General features: G+C 37.6%; 1 long non-coding RNA gene across 2 annotated transcripts in view; it reads left to right on the top strand.

The window, feature by feature from the left end:
* LOC143722781 (uncharacterized) overlaps positions 1-24968 on the top strand; it is a 71257-nt gene that overhangs the window by 38904 nt on the left and 7385 nt on the right. The window contains exon 4 of one of the 2 annotated variants that reach the window (XR_013196996.1): positions 11018-11190. This is a non-coding gene — a long non-coding RNA (uncharacterized LOC143722781). Of the gene's footprint in view, positions 1-11017; positions 11986-24968 lie in introns of those variants that run through there. The other variant, XR_013196995.1, reaches the window with a different exon arrangement.

The following is a 24968-nucleotide window of genomic DNA, read 5'->3' as shown; positions in this document are numbered from 1 at the left end:
TTGCCATCTCTCTCTCTGTCTGTTTTATTCCCAAGGTCTCAGGTTGGGGGAGGGGGGAGGCGATGAGGTGATGAAAACAGACATCTTCTGAAAGGTCAGGTTTTGCCGTGATCTTTTTTCCAGGTCAGCTCCTTTAGTCCTGCCCTGTGTGACAGACATATTCAAGCAGATACCCATCACAGAAATGACTGATATCGGAAAAAATATCTGTCATCGGCCTTTTACATTTACAGTATAATTGCTGATGTACATCATAATATATTAAATGCATGTCATTGCATCTCTGTGTCTCTGCTGTCACAGCAACACAATGCAATTCTTAAAAATAACGTATATTTTGATGTGCATTGTACTTTGATGTATTTGCATTAGCATCTACTACCCATATATGTGCAACAAAAAGCAAGTTTATCCAAAAGAAAAAGAAATTCACTGTTAAAGAATATACCCTTCCATGGGCCACATATACATTTTTTTTTAAAGAAAAATGTCTTATATTTGTGCTGTTTTGTTTACATTACTTGATTTATCTTTGCCTTAATTATGCGATATACACCCTGTATATATATATTTTTAAAATAAATAAATATTTTTATTCATTAAAGGATGCAGGGACAGATTTATATTTCAAATAATTGCTGTTCTTTTGAACTTTCTATTCATTAAACAATCCTGGATATATATATTCCATGAGACATTTTTCATTTATATATATATATATATATATATATATATATATATATATATATATATATATATAATTATGCACCACAACTGCTCTCATCATTGGTAATTCTAATAGATGTTTCTTGAGCACCAAATCAGCATATTAAAATGATTTCTCAAGGATTTTGTAAAACTGATATAGAAATATATATATTTTTTAATTAATTATTTTATTTTGCAGTGACAGTAGACATACAGATATTTAATGTAAATTAGAATTTTGTTTTAATTGTGTGATTAAGTAATGCCATGATTTCCATGCTCAAATTAATTTATAGATTAAATAAGAAAGAACTGAGAGCCTAAATCACCACTTATATAAAACAAAGGCAAATTAAAATGATTTATTTGGATTTAAATCAAAAGCGATTCGTAAAGTAAAAGCACAGGATCATAAGATTTGGTTTTGGTTTTTAACCCGTCAAAGTCTATCTCAGCGGTGCCTCGGACGTCACCCCACATTACTGGCCTGTTGGCCACTATTATAGCACAGGCCAGGGGAGGGGGTCTGCGGGCCCAGTTGGACACTCTGAGCACATTAAGATTGTCTGTCTTTATTGGATGTGATTGGTCTTAGTGAATTTATTGGTTTCATTGACTGTCTCTCCAGTATTTATGGGCCCTCTCCATGCACTCTAGACGGTGTAACGGAGGGCCGATATGAATCTGATGTGACAATAAAAGGGCAATTATGTACAGCGAGTAGAATATCTGCTTCCTTTCACCTGGGAGAGGAAGAAGGAAGGATGAGATAAAGAGATTTTCTTATTCCCATTCAGAGCACAGTTATTGTTAAACATGGTGCTCCCATCAGACAATGAACATATATGTATATATGTAAATATAGCATCCTCTTTGTGATGTATATGAATGAATTCTGAATGCCTCTTTAACAGGTCACCTGACAATGCGATGTATAACCTGCTTCAACATCCCCCTGCTGCTGTTATTTACAGAGGAATTAAGTCTTAAGTCTTTTCTAATCTATCCTTTTACATTTGCAAAGGCATGTCATTCAATACAACGTTTATCTTTTCACTCTTAAAGGGATAGTTCACCAAATAATGAAAAAAAAAAATCTGTTTTTGTTCACTCGCACTCATGTCATTCCAAACCTGTATGACTTTAATAGCCAAACCGTTTTGATTACAATTGACTTCCATTGTATGGATGGAATTTTCTTTTCACGGAATGTTTCATTCACAGATGAAAGTTGTACAAGTTTGGGACAACATGAGGGTGAGTAATTTATGAACATTTAAATTTTTGGATTGAACTATCCCTTTAATTCCAACATAAGAACTTAATCGTTTCAGTAGGTAATCTGAACCTGATTGACCCCAGACATATGTTAAACTTAAAAGTCACCTCATGCATCCGGCGAGATCCAAATATTACGGCCCAATATAATTCAAGAACTGGTGTGACATTATTTTGAACAAAATCAGACCAAAACTTTAGTTTCGGGAGTTCTAAATGGCTTGACAAAGCATTTTGTTCTATAAAAGTTCCCTCCTACCTTTGGTCTGTGGCTCCAACTTCTTTCTCTGGTTTATTTCTTTTGTTCAATCCGTCAAGATGAGATTCATCAAAACATGAACACACTGGAAAGCTGCTTTATAGTAGAAATGGAGGTTGTAATTCTACTTGAAAGAGACATTGTTTTTTCATTGTTTAATACTGTAAATCTGCTTGATTGCTTTTTTGCAATCTATTGTATAAAGTGCTATTTAAATAAAGTGATGTGACTTGACTGGAGTGCTGAATCGCGGAGCTGTTGCACTGCAAACATATCCATGTCACTATGATCAGATGCTTTCTTAACTGTTGTTTGTGTGTGTTTGTTTTTTTATTGAGAGGAAAGCATGCAGCACACATTTACATATTCATCTAAACGTCGAGATGTTCACTTACAGTATAAGAAGAATGAAAAAGAACTTTGCCGCAAGAATATATGGGCTTGTAGACCTTATTTAAAGCAGCGCCATCTTTGATTTTTAACAGGAATAAAAGTGAGGCTATGAGGGAGCGACATACATCTTTTCAGTGGGTTGTACTGTTATTTAAGGTGTTTTTGGATTGTTCTGCTGATGAAACACTACAAAAATATTTTTTCAAGAAATTTCAGTAGACAAAAAACTCGAGCTGTGGAAAATGATAAGTGATCTAGGAGCTTTATACAGCTTTTTACAGCGGATTCCATTGAAAACACTGCAAGTCTATCCCTCTGCCTTGCTTTCATACCTGCATGGCGCTGATCTGGTCTATAACATTTATAATACTCATTTGGTCTATTTTTGAACATACTGTATGTACAAAAACCTGACATTTCCTCTTAAATGTCAAAATGTGTCATTTATGTAAAGCTGTACTTAAATTTCATTGTATCAGTTAGATTATTGTTTAGCTGATCAAAAGGGATAATGTTAGAAAATATGACCTGTTATTTTGAATGTTCTATTCCTGAAAGAATTCTGAAAAATCTATTTCCACAAAAATATTAAGCAGCACACCTGTTTTCAACATTAATAACAATAAGACAAGTTTCTTGACAACAGATCAGCATATTATAACTAAATTCACCTTTGCCATCAAAGGAATAAATTACATTTTAAAGTATTTTAAATAGATAATGTTTATTGTAACAGTAAATTTTAATAATATTTCACAATGCTACTGTGTTTTTGATCAAATACATGCAGCCTTGGTGAGCATAAGAGACTACTTTCAAACTCCAAACTTTTGAATAGTAGTGTTTCTCCCATCTCGAAGAGTATGTCCTGGTTTTTTGTTATACAATAAATAAAATATGAAGAGGCGAGTCGCTTGCCTTACATGCCTCTCAGAAAATAAATCATTCTTGTGTCAGCTGACCTGGCATTACATTTTGTGTTTGATGGAGCTCTTTGGTCCGCACCGCATGAAATGTTGTAGTGGTGACAGCGGGCCACGCGTGCTTCTGTAAAACACTGCTCTGTCACCTCTATTCTCACTCTCGCTCGCTCACTACTCACTCAAGGAACAGAATAAGACAAGAGGTCCGTCGACAGCGAGATATAATGTGCACGTGTTCATGAGCGTGTGGACGGGAATCGTGATAGTTGGCAAAACAGGCTGATAGATCATTTCCAATGTATCCGGGAGAAGGTGGGAAATGATCAGAATTATTTACGGCTATTATATCCAATTAAAGCTTGTGAGTGCTGTTGTGCTGTTTTATTGTGCTATAAACTGCTACCGCATGTGCTTGAGTAACCAAACACAATGAGCTCCAATCCAGGCGGTCTTACTGGCAGAAACCCGGTCAGAGCGTTGGCGGGGGGTGCGAAGAGGAAAAGAATTAGTGGAAGATGTTAGGGGCTGGTTTTGGCTGTGGCCCTCTGGCACCGGTGTCTCTACGAATCTGTCAGCTTTGTTAGTTTTGGAGCAAATCCTAGTTGTAGTGTTTAAATGGTCCATTCTTCCACTTCAGGCCTATTAAAGTCCTGGCTAGAGAGTAATGTAAACGTAAAACAGTTCATATAGCCTCCACTTCCCTGTCATTCTAATGGCTGAACCCATTACCCAACTCTGTTGTCATGGTGAGCTGCTCGTTTGTCTCCGTGGAAACCTTGATTGCCCAAGATGTACTGATATGGTCAGATCAGGAGTAATATCTTTCATATTTATAAAAGATATATATATATATAATATCTGTCTGACTTGCTCAAATCTAATGATTAGAATAGAACATTTAAAAGAAATGGTTATAATATAATTTTCTATAAAAGTGTCTTTAACACAGTTATGTCCGTACATATGGTTCACGATTTAATTCAAAATCTGAGAACATCTTCTGTCATGAAGGTATGTTTATATATTCTTGTTTTGTAATATATGAATCATGTGTCAATCCTCAGAAGTTGGCAGAGAGAGGGAGAGGACACACTCCAGTGACTCTTCATGGTGTATGAACACACACTCGCAAAAATAGGTGTGACGTGTGTGAATAGTGTGAAGTGGACTTGGAATGATTTTGTATGGAGCTTGTTTGATTAAACTCTTGTTATAGTATGATTTAGTTTTTAAGATGTCTTCTTCCTAATCTTAAAGGGACAGGTCTTTTCTGAAGAAGTCAATGGAGTCTGATGTTGTTCTAGACTCCACTGACTTTCAATGTACAGATGAAAACGGTTGAAACATTTTTCAGAAGAAAACTCATAGAGGTTTGGAACCAGATGAGGATGAGTAAATAAGGACAGGATTTTGATTTTGGAATGGACTGTGTCTTTAAGAATGGCATGTAAAATGCTATGTTATGAGGTTATTGAAACCCGGATGTGTTTGCAAATCTTTTTTTTTAGATTAATATTCTTTGGTATGAAGATGGTGGCCTGAAGTTTGACTTCCTTCTCTATCCTTTCCTGAATTTCACGCTGGTCTCCTCATATTCTTTCCTCTTCTCTCGCTTATCCATTTCTCCAAGCTGGCTTTTTATTCATCTTCAGCTTCTTTTCTCTATCTCACATCCTCTTCCCGCCTCTCCTTTTCTACTCCTCTCCTCTCTCATTCCTCTCACTCATCCTTATTTCTCTTCTCTCTTTCGCTATATCCTGCATGCTTCAGCAGCCTCTCTCTCTCTCTCTCTCTCTCTCTCTCTCTCTCTCTCTCTCTCTCTCTCTCGCGCTCTGCCTTTGCTTGCCTGCAATTTATGCTGATTGGACCAGCTGTTCCACTTAAAGTTGCCATGGCAACCACAACCGGTCACCTAGCAACCATACCCATCTCTCCGAGCTCTCTGCAGGCAGAGAGAGTGAGAGAGAGAGAGAAAGAGGGGAGGGAGGGGGATGTGAAAATTCCTTTGGATTTATTTTGATATATTTGCATTTATATATATATATATATATAGTTTTAACAGTATTCATGGAGAGGCTACTGTATTTATATCAGGGTCATAATATTTCATTGTCAAAAAAAATTGACTGTAGGTAAAGTGGGACATCTATGGTTTTATATATGTATTTTGTATTATATATTTTCTTTTTTATGGAGATCTTAAGCTATTTCAAGTTGAACTTTGTCGTTGAAAATGATGCCAAATCATATTAGCCACTTAAATCAGAAAGAGTCTTTACCTGTATTCACACTGCTTTTTTAAAAATTTGATTTGGATGAATTCAACACAGATTCCTTTCCTGCTTATTTTGCTCCAGTCAATTCATTACTGTGCTACTTCATGGGCAAGATTTTAAAACACCGATCTCAAAGGAAAAAAAATATATAATTATTGCATTCTTGCTGCAATCAGAGTACCGGTATATCATATAAATGCAAAGCAAATGTAGCACACAAATATTGTGGCATACTGACAACTTTCCAGTGGCATGTAGTGCTTGTGTTACACTGTAGATCTCTCTCTCTCTTTCAGTGCTATTCTGAGCTGAGGATCCTCTTGAGCTGTGTATTATCTAACATGTTAAAGTGGAGCGGCTTACGCGCTGCTTAGTGCTAATGGTCTTTCCCTCTGATCTCACCTGAGTCTCACCTCGCTCACCTGATCCCAGCCCGTCGCATCCTGACAGGTGCATAAGAACATACTCCAAGGTGCTGAAAGTTAGCTCTGATATTTCTGATATTTTTAGCACATTTGTTTCGATGTTGTGTGTGTGTATAATCTGAGGATACTCTTTCCATGCAGGAGCTACCAAGTGCCACTCAAGACTTAAAGGATTTCCGTTTTTGTCAAACAGCGACCCCTAGAGTCGCTGTAGAGTACTTGTATTTAACGTTACTATCGTAAATACCACTCACGCAGAGCGTATCTGCACTCACGGCCTCTGCACTTTATAATAATAAAGTATCCTACCGCGTTAGGCTTACTTGAGCCTAAATGTCAGATGACATCAATAAAGTTACATCATGTACGTTGCATTATTTCGTAACAATGTCCGTTATGATGTTATTAGACATGATTTTTGCAATTTATCATAATATTTTGCAAATTGTGCTCATTTACACTATTTACAACATGTAGGCTTATTTATGTCCTGATAATTATGTGAGATATTGACAACTGTTCTCATGATAATCGCAGGAATCAACTTTAACAGTGAAAGCCTGACCGAGTGGGACTCGTCCGGTTCCTCGTGCTGTCAGATTCTTGTACCTTTTTCTAGACTCTTCCGACCGCGCTTTCTTCGTTTTTTGCGCCATTCTGAATACGCAGGTCCGATGTTTACTCGTGTCTGACTCCTCGCTCGGTCAGTCTGCCGTTTCCTCTTTCTCTGTTCCTCCGACAATGCGTTCCTAGCTCTCTGCTTCTTATATGCCAGCATAGCCGATATCATGATATCACGCGATACTTCCTGACGCTATAGGGGGCCCGCCGGCCCAAAGTTTCAAGTGCGGTTTTTCCACTCACAGGGGAGGGGAGGGGAGGGGAGGGGAGGGGGGTGCGAGATGGTTACGACGCTCAAAGTTCAAAGCAAAGGGAGAAATTTTCTTTTAAAGAAATTGCTTTTTAGGGACTACAACAAATGCTTGGTAGGGGACTACACAAAATTCCTCCTGGGTTAGTGACGTTACTAACCCTAAAATGTACATGAACCCCACCTCTGGAACACAATTTATAGATTTTTAAGACAGACTATGCTAATCAATGACTAGAAGATAACTACTCATAAGCTATATAAAATCAGAAATGGTTACATGTCGTCACTCTCTCCATGTTTCTGACTCTGATTTGAACATAAAATGCTAAAAGTTTGTAAAAATTTCAGTGCATGTTTGTGTGAGGTAATTCGAAGCTGCTGTTGTAGCTCCGCCCTCTGTGCCGAGAACAGCAGCTCATTTGCATTTAAAGGGACAGACACAAAACGGTACGTTCTTATATGCCATTTGGTTGTTTTTTGGTTGTTTGTATTTGGTTGTTTTCATGTTAATTTTAGTTAAAAAAAATAATTTCTTTGTGCTTTTGTCATTTTATTAGTTTTTTTTTAAAATATTGCTTTTTAGGTTTAATTCGTTTTATTATATTTTTTAAAATATATTTCCAGTTAAGAATTGTAGTGCTACAACTTCTAATTTTCATTATTTATATCTCATTTTTATTTTATTTCATGTCAAATAACAATAATAATAATAATAATAAAAAATATATATGTATATATAGCAATACATATGCTAGTCTAAAATTATTAGTGTGTGTGTGTGTGTGTGTGTGTGTGTGTGTGTGTGTGTGTGTGTGTGTGTGTGTGTGTGTGTGTGTGTGTGTGTGTGTCTGTGTGTGTGTGTGTTTCAATGCAGAGTCTGAAATGGCCACTCACTTTGCCACATTAAGTCCTAATAACAGGCAGCTTTTCACTTTAAGGTGCGATGTGCTTTCGGCTCTCTCTGTTGGGCTGAAGAGCTCATGTTTATTCATGTATTTAAGAGCACTCCTGTTTGATTTAGCTGAACGGGCCAGTTTTCCTGTGTTTTTTTCCTTCTTTACTTTAGAAACACATTCATATGGAAATGACTACCTACTTACCTGTTCAGTATGTGTCTCTCTTTAAGCGTAGAGGTCAGTCTCACTGGAAAACTCTGTGCTTATTTTATTGCCGGGCTGACATAATAGATGACTCCTCTCTCTCACTTCACTTTCTCTCTGAATTGTGTGGAGAGGGTGTGATGAAATGATTCTGCCAAAGTCACCGTAACGACATACAAAAAGTTTGAAACCTGCTGCTCTAATATAAATGTGTGTGTGCGTGTTTGATAGTGCCCAGGTGTGTGTGTGTGTGTGTGTTTAGGTAAATGTTAGGGTAATCTCCTGAGCTCATCCTCACTTCTCTCTGCAGAAGGGGGGAAATCCTCCTGGCCTTCTATAATAGGATCTGTTCTGAGAGCGCTGAAGAGAGGTGTGTCTGTTTCTCCATCCACCGGCTCAATCTCATTCCCCCTTTCGTCTTCTCTTGCTCCGACCCCATCCGCCATATTAAAGTCAGGTGAAACACATACTCCTGACTGGTTTCAAGCCGTCTTGGGAAGATGAGAGTACAGGGTTTGGCCTCAGCAGTTCAAAGCGGGGCGTCAGTTCTGTCTGTTTGCTTTCTGCTGCTTTATTGTGCTCTCTGCACATTTGTGTTATAAATACATCCACCTGTGGGGGAGTGAGTGAGTGAGTCAGATGTCCCTCCAGGGTCCAGAACATGGCTGCCCAAAATAGTCAACTCTTTTACATTTTTTACAAGTGCTGCTGGCCTGTCTAAAACTCGCTATTGTTTTGGGGGCTTGCCATGGCATTGCTACGGTGTTCTGAGGGGTTGGTAATGTGTTCTGGGTGGTTAGCGAGTTGTTTTGTGCTAGCTGAGTCGGTGAAAGTATGTTTTTATGTGGTTGCTGTGTTCAAAGAGATTGCTAGGATGCACTGGTCGGTTACTAGGGTGTCGCTAGGTCATTACTTATTTGTTAAAATCCCTAATCCTACTGTAAGTATAGGCAACAGCTAAAGTGTTCCTTGCTTTACCAAACACCACTAAGCAGACCTCCAGACATTTACTGGTTCAAATTTAGTTTAGTGAACAGTTAAATGTAAAAATAAGTGAGTTATAAATACATGATATGCCGTTTGCTGTATGCGGTGATTGTGTTCGCCAGCTCATTTTTCTCATCTTTACTCTACTGTTCATCTCTATGCCTTCACACGCTTGTAATTTTCAATCTTATTGGTATGTCTGTCTCTCTCAATTCATGTTTTTTTTCTGTTCTCCAAACTCCACTCATGATGTCTGTGTAAGTAAGCAGGTCACAGAACAGTTACTCATTGATTGGTTCATCTGTATTTATACTCTAGCATATGAGCTGTGAATAAAACACATTGAAGTGTCCCTGAAACACACCCCATGACACAAAAAGACCATTTCTTTATGAACAAAAGACTCTTCCTGTTTTACAGAAGAAGCATACGTGTGTGTCAATCAGTATAGTGATGTCCTTCACCCTATAAATGCTGAGGTGACATGATCTCCTGTGTCCCTCACTGCTTCCTCAGTGCGAGACGTAATCTTGCTGATCGGAAAACTCAGACTTAATTATCCACTCACACATACACACACACACACACACGCGTAGGTTTGGCGAAGCCTCGGCTGGACATAGAGGGTCAGAGGTCAGGGCACAACTGCCATCTGCGTTTCCCTGTTCTCGCCTCCCCCTTAAGTTTCCAAATGTCACATTTCACCCCAGCAAAGAGACAACTGCCCCCCCCCCCCCCCCCCACACCTCCCTGCAGAGGGTCTATTCTGTGGTGCAGGCGGTCATTAAGTCTCTTTGTTTGTAATGATAAATTTGTAAAAAGCCATATATTTGTGACCAGAAAATATCTGGTTTCTCATTTCCAGATTTTCTCCAGAAAAGAAAAAAAAGACATAATATTATGGTATGGAAAGGACTGGAAGGCACTTTTTATAGGTGTTTATTTTTATAAGAGAGAAGATGAGTTCCACCAAGGCTCAATATGCCAGCTAAGGCACATTTTTTTCTATTTATTTTCTAATTTTTCCCAACCTTATTTTGCACTTTTGTAGTTTGATTTTCCATGCTCACTGCACCTTTGCTTATGTTCATGTTTATATATTTATTTATAAATATTAGTATATAGTATCTTTATTTATTTTTTTACTACTTTTATGTATGCTGTAAAATTCTTATTTATTTGCTGTAAATATGTGCACTGTTGGTAAGATTTTTTTAAATGTTTCAATTTTATACAGTCTTTAGTGTCACATGATCCTTCAATCCTTCAGAAATCATCCTAATATGCTGATTTGCTGCTCAAGAAACATTTCTTATTATCAATGTGTAAAACATTTGTGCTGCTTAATATTTTTGTGTAAAATGTCATTCATTTTTTAAGGATTTGTTGATGAATAAAAAGTTCATCAGATGGTTCAAGTACAGCATTTATTTAAAAAAATTAAATCTTTTGTAACATTATTAATTCTTTACTGTATTTTTTGATCAATTTAATGAGTCCATTTTTAGGGAACCAATTAGAAGTCTCTAGCTGCCACTACAACAGTGCAAAATTGTCAATATACTGTACTTTACTTATTTTAATTCACAAAAAATGTAACTACAACAAAAAAAGCTTATTAAATCCATCTCTAACCCTATTAAATACAAGATTTAGTTTAATTTGGCATAACACAGTTGTATGTTGTGAATTTTTTTAAGTGCAAGTTAAAATGCTCTAACATTTATTTGACTGGACTGAATGATTTAGTCATTTTTTTCTTCACATTCTGTGATCATCTGTGTGTCTGTACAGTCGCTGCTATCTGCACCCGGTGGACCAGACAAGGGATTACACCAGGATTAAACATCCTAATCTGTCACACACTCTGATTGGTCCTGAATAAGGAAGCAGCGATACTGTATGCAGAGAGCAGCGCTCATCTCTAAAATGGTGGAAGAACCAAGAGGCCGAGAGAGAAAAAATGAGTACACATATATCCATTCCAAACACTCATATCCCTCAATCTAAGTCTGGAAAATACCATCAACACACATACGTACACACACACACCTGTGATTTATCCTACACAAATTAACCCTCACACAATGTACTGTATAGTGTAAGAATAACAGCGTTCTTGCAGCCAACCGTTAGCTGCTATTACAGGAAAAAAACATCACCAAATTCACTATTGATCCACTCTGCACTCGACTCTCTCTCTCTCTCTCTCTCTCTCTCTCTCTTTCTCTCTCTTCCTCTCTGTCAGGTATTTGACCTTCCTCTTCTTTTCTTTGGTTTTCACTGCAAAAGAAATGAATAGAGAGATAGAAAGCTTATCTACAGGAGAGCTGTTTTAAGGCTGTATTTTGTGAACAGTGGGGTGGTGGGGGAGCGAGTGTGGCTGCTTTAAGCCGAGCTTTGACTGCTGGTTTATCTTTATTATCGGAAACCATAATTGAATATCGACCCCTGGCTCCAGTATTTTAGATTTGGAGGCGTGCTTCCAAAATATTGCCAATAACAAAGGTGGTTTTTCATTTATTTTACACTAGGCCTATGTTTGTGTGTGTGTTCCTTTATCAAGCTTCATATTGAAAATATTGAATAACATTTCAATATTACTAACATTTTTAAATGCATTGGATATTTTTTTGTCCTATATTTAAATAAACCAGTTCAATGTATGTCCTCCCCTCTGAGGACTTACTGTAAATGTCCAGTGCTCCAATTCAGTGACATTTATCCACTAAAAGTGAATAAAGAATGAAATCCTATCATAATTTTGGCTTTGTACGCTTTCGTTCTCAGGAGGTAGCCTTCTTCGTGCTACAAAATGATTCAAAAACGATCATATTTAATTCAAACAAAAATGAATCTGTTCGGCAGCCAGATGGTTATGAGTCTCACATGAATTCAAAAGACAGAGAAGGAGAGAGAGAGAGAGAGAGAGAGAGAGAGAGAGAGAGAGACATTTTCCCTCAGGACAGTGCAGGGATTATCGTGCTCGCTGGAAAATTTTGATTTGCTTTTGTGCGCACGGGCCCACACAACTGCCTCCATTTTCTACGCGTGTTGTCCAATTATATAGCTCACAGTGTTTCAAAGTATGCTTGTGTTCTGTCTACATCCCCAAATGACCAATTTCTCATACAGCGTTTGCAAACTTTCTGCTTTGAAATTGCGTATAGTCAGAACTAATGTACAACTGTTGTAAAAATGTAGCTTCAATATTGTTTTCAGCTGTAGTTATTTAGGACAATAGGAGGGTGCAGAGCGTCCTGACTCATGGTTGACCCCCTTTGTTCAGGCGAGCACACACAGACAGATGGTTCAAGCCGTCCTGGCGAATTTGTTACCTTTCCGTATGACGTGCAATATGTCGACGTCCCGACCGAGCGCGCGCAGAGACAGCAGCTGTCCATCCATCACGACTGTCAATGCGGAATAAACGATTCTCTCGCCGCTAATGTGGCTTGAGACACTGAGCATAATGAATCTGATGATGTAATGTTTGTGTTCTGGGTGATGATGATGAGGGTAATGATATAAAATTGCCTTTTGCGATTGTTTCAGCCTCGATTTTGATAAGGCGTACTGCATAGTGATGCATTTCGATCGTAATTTCAAGCGTAAAACAGTGCTGGAGGACATATCTAGAAAGAAACAAGAGAATAATAAACGCGTATTAGCAATGGAGACATTTACAGGCCAGCACGTTCACTCCCTCCTCGGCCCCTCGTCATTTATCCGGGAGATTTCTGGCTGGGTCTTTGGAGAAGGGTTGTGTGGAATTGGGGTAATTTGCGTGAACGGGCATTGATTTACATTCACGGCAGAGGTTAATGACAATGTCGTTCCTCGCCGCCTGTTCTTTTCATTGTAATGTTGTTAGGGAGAACCCAGGGCCGCACACCCCGCCCTCTGTTCCCCCCTAATATACGACTGCCAGAGAGACCTGAAACGCTTCCAATTTGCTTTAACGTTCGCTTGGAGATCTACAGTATACCTCCTAATAGATCACTTGCAGAAGGGCACTTTCTCAGTTACTGCTGATTTGTTCAGGTTTACCTGATGGACAGAAGCAGAGAATCATAATATGTGCATATGTTAATGTTCTTGATATATGTGAGTGAGCTGGCCTCCTTAAGGCGAGAGCGTAGAGGAAACCGGAGGCAGTTGGTGTGAGGACACAGTCAATCTGCTGATCTATTATTTTATTTATATTTTAAAATGTAGTTTTCTTTCATTTATTTTCTTTTATTTATTTAGTTTCTTCTGTTGTGGAAAGTGACTTTAAATTGAAACTATTTCCCCTATACTAACAGTCAATGGGAGCTGACATGCATCTATTTGTTTGAATATTATTACAATTCAAAATAACTGTTTTCTATTTGAATCTGTTTTAAAATATACTTTATTTCTGTGATGCAAAGCTGAATTTTCAGCATCATTACTCCAATCTCCAGTGTCACATGATCCTTCAGAAATCTTTCTTATATGCTGATTTGGGGCTAGAGAAACATTTCACATTATTATCAATGTTGAAAACTGTTGTGCCGCTTAACATTTGTGTCAAAAACCGTGAATTTTGTAACAGAAATCTTTAATAACATTTTTAAATGTCTTTACCGTCACTTTGATCAATTGAATGCATCCTTGCTGATTTTATTTTCAGGAAAAAGGAAAAAGACTTGTGTATTTCCCGATTGTGAAAAAAAAAGTTCAATGTCTCCAAGTGTCTCTAATTCTTAGATGACAACTAGCCTGTCTGGTAGTCTATATCTGCATCTGACATGCACCCACAACACACTCATTAATACAATCAGAGAGGGTGAGAGGAAAAAATGGTGGATGGTTTGAAAGTGAATAGATAGAGGAGCGGGTCAAGATGAGAGATCAACCCGTATTTGTGACAGTACTAATAATTGAACTCGCGGGTGATGTGAAAGTCTTCTGCCCTTCTTTCTGTCAGCACAGTTCAAGGCTGTTTTATAAGCTACTGCTGATTTCAGTGGCACTGCTTCAAGTGACTGATGTAGCAATTCTGTGTCTATAAATCACTAATGTTACTAAATGGAATCTCAATGAACCTGTGATGAGCTGACCCTTCAAAATACTATTATAGGTTCAACACAATCTAAAGAGACTCCATGCAGGTTTTGAGAAATATCCCAGAAATGCTGCTGAGGAATTGCAACTATAGTTGGAAATGCATAGAAATGTGCTCTTCTATTGACACTGTAGGGAAATGCTCTGGCTGTTCTCTAGCAGCTGTGGTATGCACCAGTCTTTGGGGGTTTCTTTGGTTTTTAGTCCTGTTGTAATTGTGCCAGTGTATTCTACAATTGTATGTCAATGTGTCAATCCAGAAGACTGGGAGTGGGATGGATTCCTATTTTTTCTCTTTTTATGATGTAAATTATCTGTGTGATTTTTAAGAGAAAGCTCATGAATTCCAAATGTTTTGTGTGTTTACAATGTTTCTTTCTCTTAATCTAATCTAGTGCAAATTTAGAGACTGTTATCAGTGCTCAAAATGGGCCGGTACGCATTTAAATTTAAGTTAGGGTTAGAATTTAGCCTTCCTTCACTTTTTCTTGCAGTTCTCGCATGTTGCTGGTGTAGTGCAGACCGGAACTTTTCCACTCAGCGTCAAAGTGCAAAGTGTCAGTGCAAGCAAGCAGTTCCGTAAGGTGGTGACAAACACCCCCCGCCCCCCATCACAACAGTATGGGGCGAAACAGGTATTTAGATGTATATTAAAACGAAACTGTGTATTAAAAACAGTTAAACATCCCAGTGCTGTTATACTGTGTAATTCACCACCAATCAAATCTCAGGAATGGAACTAACTGAAGGCTATAACGCATTTTACAGTAAATAAAGAGGAGCAAGCATTGATGCGTATAATATGATTATGAGCAGATAAGGGTAATTTCAGCATAAAGAATACTTTTGGTTGTTGCTGTGCTGGTACGTACTCACGCACTCGCTTCGCTGTGCTGCCAAAATCTGTGGCCATCTGTCACACACTCATCTTCTCTCACTGTGTGTATACTACACTCCCTTAAACACCGAATCAAGGATATTCTCAGCTTGCTGTAGAGAGATGTATGTCATCAGTAATATTCTTGCTGACTCCCTGGACTCGTTCCAGCCTGAGCAGCACAAATCTCTTGATTACATTAAATAAGCACAGCCATGCCAATTCAGTGACCTGAGTTTAATTTAGTTCTCCACTGATTGGTTTTACTTTAATTAGTATTCCTTAATATGTTAAGCATCAGTACTATTACTCATACTCTAAATTAAAGATTTGATCAAACCCCTAACCCAACTGTATGTGTCCACTGGCGTGGGGTGAGTAGAGTTGGACATTTTATTTTTATGGTCTGTGGGATCTGGGTGACTAGCTTGTGCAATGGATTGGGGGATTGACAACAGTGCGGAGTATGTGGTGAAAGTTGATGAAAATGCTGAACTTTATGGAAATGAGAGGTGAAAAATACGAAGCGGCAGCTTATTGCTGTGAGGTGAAGACAAGGTTGTGATATCTCTCATAAGTGTTTCGAAGTCTGATGCCAATTTGTTACTGAAGTACAGAACATTGTGTGTGTTTTATATGCACATATACATATATAAATATAATAATACATGGTGCAATATTACTTAATTACTTAATATTATAAATTAATCTGATTCATGTTTTTTGCCTGGTGGACAACGAAACAAGTGAAAAAAATCCCATACGGTTACATTGATGCAGCAATTGAAGCAATATCTGACTTGGAGGTGATCTCTTGACTTTTACATTAAACAACCACATAGCAACCCACTAAAAACCACCCTGGCAGCCCCCTTAAATACCCTAACATTGTGGCAGCACTCTAACCAGCATATGTTACAAAGAATTTTTTTTTTTTATTTGAGATGTGCATCAACTGATGTGTCACATCCACAAGATTATTCTAATGGATAAAGAATTCTTTATGGACCTACACAAAAACAGGTTCACATCCCGATCAGGTTCATGTGATTAACAGTAGGAAGTCCTAACATCTATATATTCCTCCCATACTGCAGATTTGAGACGATCTGATTCTGGGTCTGCCGTGTAAGAGGCTCGGCAGCGCCTCCTCTCTGCGGTGCTTCTGTGGAAGTGTGTCACGAGCAGATGAACCTGTGAAGCTCTACCGCAGCACCACTGAGAGTGTTATTGCTGGTGACAGTGTACTCCAGCGTAGAGCACGGCATCCATGACGAGATCGAAACCACTTCCTAACATTCATTTGCAGATCTGAACGGACCAAATGGAGTCCAAACCGTCCACCCCGAAAACTCGGATGATTGCCTTCCTTCTGTTGGGTTCAAGGTTGGTTAAGGGCGAAGGTCAATAGCAGAGACGCATTCGTCCGTATTAGTTTGTATATATATTCATGTTTGCATGATGAGGTGCAGCCTTAGTCCCATGAGGAGCTTGACCTTTTTAACCTTTAGTCCCTCCCCAGGCCGGCTGGCGCACGTAGACGTTACAGCCGGTGACCCCTGCAGAAAGCACACGCAGATGCACACAGAACTGCCACGCTTATGGTGATCTGCATACCAAATGTAATACCACCCCAAATCTCACCCCAGACACCCGAAAATTCAGATTCAACCCCCCACACGTGAACTCTGACCTCCCCAACATAATTAAAGAGAGTGAGTGAGGGAAGCGGCTCTATTTGTCTCATTTTGTGGGTCATGTGGTGATGGAGGGGAGAGGTGGGGGAGGGATGTTCATTCCCACCTGACTCAACCCTCCTCCACATCACTCCCTCGGACAACTCCTCAGGGGGAAGAGGATTTATTGTGCACGCACTAGTGTGTGCGTGTGCGTGTGTGTGAGGGAGAAAGGCACGTGCCAAGTGTCTGGTGCTGAATCATACCCCCTCTACCCCGAGGCCACATCGAATTTACACACAACACTGACACACAAACACGCTCGTATGAGCACACACACTCAGTATAGTTTCACAGCATACCCAGTTATTAACACTAAGACACTCGGACATTCACAGCTCTGTACAATTTCTGTCAGTGTTTTAACAATTCTGTCAAGGTTGTATATTGTAGTGTCAAAGGTAGACAGTTCAGTGCAGTTCATATTAGGAAGTTTTGGACTGTGTTTGAATTGTATAAATATGACCTGGATTTACAGAAACTCGCTTTGAAAATAAATAAGGAAAGAATATCAGCACAGTCCTGTCAATATAGTGTTGCACAGCATTATGATCCACAAGCAGTATAGCCAGTAGTCATGGAAACTAGAAGATATATGTAGGTTTGGTTCCTCATGGAAAATCTCTTTTTAATACTTGTTAATACCAATATCCCTGTCAATCATAAATATTGACATTCTTATTATGCAGTATTGGTGTTTGAAATATATAATGTTACATAACATTATACATATTAAATACAATAGTATATAATTACACATCTATGTAATATTACAATACACACACATGAACACAATTTTAATTATATACAGGACATTTTTATTTATAATTAATATTTTTGTCAATATATATTTTTTAATCACACACACACACAAATATGACATATATATATATATATAAATTATATAAAGGCCATTTTTAGTCATATTTACATGCATTTATATAAATTAACTAGGCTTTATTTTTCATCATTCAAATGTAATTTTAATTAATATCGATATAAGAATTGGTCTTTTGACAATGCTGACCTTCAAAAATATGTATATTACATTGTTTTTACATATCTCATTTGACAATGTTGTACTTATATTTTATAATTACATTTTGATTCAATATCGATTCACTTTGATATATGTAAACTATGAGAGAGGCCTCTCAGTATTAACAACTGATTTGTACACAATTGTATATAAGGCCTTTTTTATAATAATAACTTTATAATGGTATTAAAGTAAAAATATATCGAATTGGTAATAATGTGCTTTTTTGTGCAAAATTCTACTCTGTAGAGTATGTTTCTCTTGCTAACTGTTTATATTAATTTTTCTGATGTAAATAATGTTAGGTGACATTGTCTACAAGCTGTTTTATCTGCGGTTGAAACCGATTGAGCGATTACATGAGACATGATACATTTCAGTAAGTCGTACTGGTTCTTTCAACATACCCTGATGTTCATTCATGTATATCTTGTGCTGTAACTAGTAATAATGTGTGAGAATATGGATGTGTGGCGTGAAAAGAGTGTTAATTGCGCTACTGCATGAGAGTTGGCAGCCCTGCACACGTACATTTGTTCTCGTGCTTGTTATTGATGTAAACGAGCGAAAAGGATTCTCTCCAAATGTGTTAACTCCACTTTTCCATCTTTATTTCAGACTGAGCTTAAATGCGAACGGTCACCCTGCACATTATCCACTCACACTGTGAAATCGGAGTTTATTAATAATCCAAATGGCTTCCTTAATGTGCTGCTGCATTTGAGTAGGTACGCTAAGTTGTTTATCATGCTAACATCAACACTGTGTGTGTTGGTTTGTTTGTTTTGCATGTGTATCCACAGATTTTCTATTGTTTTCCATATCTGCCCCTGAGTCAGCAGTTAGTTGGTAATCATGCCACAGTGGTTTTAATTGCTCTGTTAATTGATAGGAAACAGAAAGGCTCTAATTAGATGTAATGATACGAGGCACTCTCTGTCACTGTGGAGCTAATGATTTAGCACGCTAGCACCAGCGCTCAGACTGGATGCTTCACGAGGAGATTTACATATGAAAAGCATGTGTGTGATTGTGTGTGTGTGTGTGTGTGTGTGTGTGTGATAGGGAGAGGGGAAAAGAGAGTGAGGTGAACATAGAGAAACCGAGATCAAGTTGGAGAGCATTTGTTAAGAACAATAGGAAAGAACAATGTCTTTCAGACAATGTCTGAAAATCTTGCTGTATTGTCTCATCGTTGCAAACTATATCGAGACCTTTGCTGGTTTGAAGATTTTAACTGGGTTGCACTGCAGATGCATTGCACTGCTTCTATTGACAACCCTGCAAAGCTGCTTTTCTAAGAAAAGGAGCTTTGTGGAGAGCCCGATTGCCTTAATATTTTTTGAAAAGCCACCCTTAAAGGGATAGTACACCCAAATAGAAATTCTGGGATGATTATCTCACACTTGTGCCGTTTCAGACCCCTCTAAGGGTGCTGCTTAATCTCATGGAGACTTTTATGTCCCAGTGGTTGATTTTCACTATCATGCCTTCATTATTTGCTCATTTCAAATTCCATTTATGTTTAGATCGTATTGCTTTCCTCTTATCCCAGGCTTCGAAATTTTAAAATATGAAAATAAACAATAATTATCTAAACCAGGGTTTTCCAAACAAGGATTTGTGCGGGAACTTTAAAGGGGTTGTGGAAAGCTAATAATTAAACCATAATAAAGTAAATTAATATTAAAATAAATAAAAATCAAATTAAAACACTTAGCCTATACTAAAAAAAAAAGTAAAATATTTTGATTGTTCATCTCATGTCATGTGACCAATAAACAAACATCAGAGAACTGTGAACATGCAAATGTCTTAAATCAAGTAGATATTTTACATGAACTGATCTAAACAAATAGTGAAATAAAAAACTTGAATATTTATTGTTAAAATAATTTCTATAATTCTTTTATTATTATGGGTGTCAGTTATGCCATCTTTTTTTTTCTTTCTAAATTTGTTTACCAATGAAACAACCGTGTAAGTGAGAGCTTGAGAGGAGTTGTGAAGTGTGAATATAATAAAGAAATATCAAGGTGATACCATTTGAACAGAATGTTTTGTTAATCTTTTTCAGTCGAGCTGATGAGTGTGCAAATATTATTTAATTGTGAATATTTAAGGTACAAAAATACTATGAAAGTTGCCTCAGCAAGACAAAGTATGCCATTTCTTTCCAAAAATGTCAAAAATCACTGTCATTTCCACCCCAGAATATCATAATTTGAGATGTGGTGGAAATGAATCTGCAGTGGGAATTTTCATGACTTTCAGTAAAGTCAAAGAATACTCAATTGACGCATGTCTGTGAACATTTTTAGTAGACTAGACAACAATGAGATGACAGAAATTTCAGTTTTGAGGAAACCATTCCTTTATAACATCTAAATCTGTCCAAAAAAAAAAAAATGGCAAGGTAGGTTAGAGTTGAAGAGAGAGAGGAGACAGATGGAAGTCTTATCTCTCTGAACAGAGCCACATAGGTTATCATTTATCTGTTTACAGAAAGATGCTCTGATACAGAGAAATTACTGCAAAGCATTTAAGTGACAGCGTGAAGGAGGGTGTGAAAGAGAGAGAGGGAGGTGAAAGGAGAGCTGGAGTGACCTTGCTTCAAATCCCGGTTGGTTGTTTGACATTGGGGCATGTTTCAGGGCGCACCAGTGTTTATCTCTGATAGCCTGAGCACTCGTGATTTGCTCAAAGTGACAGGGTGGGGAAAAACCCCTTCCAGATAGTTATTTTATGCCTGCTCTTTGATGCTTTATTTTTTGGCCGTGCAAGTTATGACAACGTATAGAAACGCTGTATTTTGTTCAAGGATAGCCTCATATTTCAGTCTAAGAGATGTGCTGTGATATTGGCTTCTTGATGCTGGACTCTCACTTGCTGATTTGTTTCTCTCATCAGTCCCGTGGGTAATTTAGCTAGAGAAATCACACCTTTTCTTTCTCTCCGCTCTTCTTCGATTTCCTGTCCCAATGGTGGCCAATCACACAGCGGTGTCCTTGGGGGCCAGCCTTGGGTAGGGGGCTGGTGGTGGTGAGGGGGGTAAATCCCCCCCCCCCCCCCCCTCTCCCTCCTATATTTATTGTGCAGAAGACAAGCCTTCTCTCTCGCGCTCTCTCAGTGGTCATATAAGATATACTGGCCACACAGTACGAACAGAGGACAGGAAAGGCTTTTTGTTACTGTGCTGTAAAGCATTCATTAAGGATTGTATTGGTTTCTCTGTTAACCTGCTAGTAAAAGACTGAAAGAAATGTACCCTGACCATATTTTGCTGGCACATTAATGAGAAGAGGCAAAGGTGCTTGCTTTATTCTGTCTAATAATACATGGCACATACAGACTGTGGTGGAGCTTGAGGTTGCCATAATATGTGGGTGCAAGTGAGAATGCTTGAGTCAGTCGCAAGCTGAAGCTTTACATGTTCATATCATTGATTTATTTAGCTGACGTTATTTTTTCCTCAAATAATATTACTTTATATTCCAAATATTTGTCTGCTTAGTTGGTCTTGACACTCATTTAAGCTCCATTACAGCATAAAAAACACACTAGAATGCTAGTGTTGAAAGGTTTTACATGATTGGGATGGCCAGAACTAAAAATATACTTTTTCCAGTAAAAATATTTATTTTATACATTTACACTTATTACATTTTTTCAGTAAGTAATGTATTTATATTGTATATTTACTATTCATATGAACTATTTTCAATATTTATTATTAATTTATTTAATATATAATTTTATTGAAGAAGACAAGTTTTATTAGAATTTAAGACTATAGTTAGTTTTTAATCTAACAATATATAGGTGAGGTTTAGGCTTAAAATAATATAAATAAATAAAAGAATTTGGCCAATGATATTAAATTCAAGATCATCCATTTTTGTTTGTAATAGCTTCTCAAATACATTAGTTTTTAAATATGTTTATTGGATAAAGCTGATTTTTAAAAAATAAATTATATAACTTTTTCTTTCAAATATTCTTAGTGAGTGATGTTATTGAACACATTGAATGCTCAGCCAATGATTTTTTTTCTATAACATATTTTGCCCTGTTTTATATAGTATGAAAAGAGTGGTAGCATTTTATATAATTTTGCTTGTTTAAATATATTACTGTCTATAATGTGTCTTAAAGTGCATGTGCGAGAGTGTTTGCGTGTGTGTGTGAGACTACAAAGGGTGGTTAATACAGATGAGGAACTACGCCGTTTATCACACAGGAACACGCCACATTGAGTGTATCCATGCTTTTGTTTCTGTCTGTATTTTAATGAGCTCAGCCTATCTCTGCAGTACTGCACGCTACAGCGCCTCTTCACGCAGGACAAGTGTGACAACAACCCCCGCCACCCCACCCTGTAGATTACCCACCACTCACACACATACATATATTAACATTCTCACCCAAACATCACACACTAGCTCAGGCGCACATTAAATCTACACGGCCCAGAAGAGAGAGGTGGGACTGCTGTCAAATACAGCTCGTCAGCACTGATGACTGTAAGAGACAGAACTATCATGCATGTAGGTGATGTGCTCTGTGCTGGAGATGTGCTTTGTCTCTTCAGGCTCTCCCTGACGGTTAAATGAGAAGGCTAAAACAAAATTAATGTGTGCATGTGAGTGTATATGTATTCATATATATATATATATATATGAATACATATTTTTTATATTATCATTATTAAAACCAAGTTGCATCAAAATCTAAAAATTTTTAACATTGCTTTAATTTAACCACAATAATGGTGTATCTACTGTTCAACTGCTTTTTAATTGTCACCTTATTTTTTAAACAAAATATAAAATGCTCACACTGATGTAAGAAAAAAAATCTGTAGAAAAACAAAAAAGGGAACTGGTAATTTTCTGCCTGGACATTTTCCTTTCATCCTTAAATACAATACATAAATTCAAAATATGGGGAAAACACCTGTGAAAAATCAATACGGAAAATTCCAGCATATTAATTGAGTTTCTTTTTTAGAGTGCAGTAAACACAGTAAAGGTAAATATTGTGGCAGGAACGGAGGTATGCCTTAAATGAGTCAGCTGGGTTTTAGTGACCATTCAGCTTTTTTATTAAAGTAAAAAAAAATTATGAGTTAGATGACACTAAGACAAGTTTGGGTTACACTTTACATAAATGTCCTTTACATAAAATATCCTTATTACACGTTACATCTATTTACTATAGTAATAACTATAAATTATGCATTATTACATGCTACTAAACCAAACCCTAATCCTACCCTAACCCTATGTAAGTACATGTAGTTAGTTAATATTAATGTATAATTACACTGTAACAGGGATTAAAAAAAAAGTGATACCCAAGTTTGTAATTAGTCTGTACATTTCTAGTTGTTTAAATATTTTTTGTGGGTTTGATGTAATGTTTGTGACATGTTTTGAACATGATAAATAGATGATCAGCCAATCACAGGGATGTATTATCTTCCTTCTCATATTGAGATTAATTTATTTTTATATGCAAGGTTTTTTATTTAGAAAACTTAATGGCACAGTCATGGACCTTTCTAGTTTTGTAGAAAAGCATAAGAACTATGTGGTAATGTTGCATTACGGGGGTAAGTAAGAATACACACTGTAAAAAGGTTTCATCAATTCCCATTATTTTCATCCACTTCACATGTCAATAAATTCTGTAATTTTTCTGCTAGAATTTATTAGAACTCAAAATCCTTTTCAGTACAAGTTGCTACTGTGACACTTTGGCACCACTTTCACTTGTCTGATTTTATTAAATGACATTTGAGTTTAAATTTTTAAAATTTCATTGCTTTTACAGTGCAGAATATGCTGGTCTTCATTTTGTACCTTTTAGATTAGTAGTTTTTACTCAGTCCACCCAAACTGCCCTTTTCCTGAGGGACTCAACTCTCTCCAAAGCCTATGAGACGCATTCTCTCTATTTCAAAAAGGAGGCATATTAAGCTGCTTTACTCTGTGTTCTGCGTGTGTTTGTGTGTATGCCAATCTGGCTTGTGTCTCTCTGTATAATTGTATTATTATTAATTCTGCCTGCTGTGGAATATTGCAGGAAATTATTCTTACGGATTTTTCTTTGAGGGACAGTGCGTCCAATTAAAGAGCACCCCCCCTCCTTTATTAATAATAGCAGTGGTGAAAAGAAGTCGTCTGAGTCGGCTGCCATCTCTTTGCTGTGAAGTTATCAGCGCGGAGCAGGCGCAAGCTGGTTTCACATCGCTGAATGCTCACTCAATGGTGAACATACACCATAGCCAGGACCACTCTGTCTGAATAAAGAAATAACCTCCTGTATGAGGGTGAAGTGTCTCTCTCTCTCTCTCTCTCTCTCTCTCTCTCTCTCACACTCTCTCTCACACACACACACACACACACACACACACACACGTGCTGCCTTAAACACAGAAGGGTGATTATTTCTTATAACCGAATTCCAGTTTAAAGCATTTCTAAAACACTCTTCTAATTGGGAAGGTGTCTCATCTTAGTTGGCCAATTCACACAGCCAGAGGTTTTCTTTTATAACACTGCACCAATCCAAGAACACTCGCTACTAATCTAAATATATCAAAAGGCTACAGATTCCTCTACAACTTGATATCAAACCAGTTGACCTTATTAAACTAATTAGCTCAATTAGAAAACAAAAGCCTCCCCTCTGAACTGCTGGTTCTTTTGTTGTGCCATGATTCCAAACACAAGGGGAAGGAGGGAAACTGGCACATTGGTTCACTATTGCTGAGAAAAGAACAAATATTATTTTAACTCATTAGCATAAACAAATGAGGGCAGCAGCCTCGTTAAGGCGTTAGTGGCTCGTTAGTGCCACAGCTGAGCCACCTGCCTGATCACCCGCTCCTGTTTGAGGGACCAGCTCGGTAACAATCACGGCCTATTATTCAGCAAGGCTCATTTTGCATTTACAATTGAGGTTTAATTAATTCATCTCGTTTGGTGTCTGGCTTTA

This window comes from Siphateles boraxobius, unplaced genomic scaffold (genome assembly GCF_051911475.1).
Source record: "Siphateles boraxobius isolate OS27281-9 unplaced genomic scaffold, OSU_SipBor_1 68, whole genome shotgun sequence".
Taxonomy (NCBI): Eukaryota; Metazoa; Chordata; class Actinopteri; order Cypriniformes; family Leuciscidae; genus Siphateles; species Siphateles boraxobius.
This window is presented reverse-complemented; position numbering and strand designations above follow the sequence as displayed.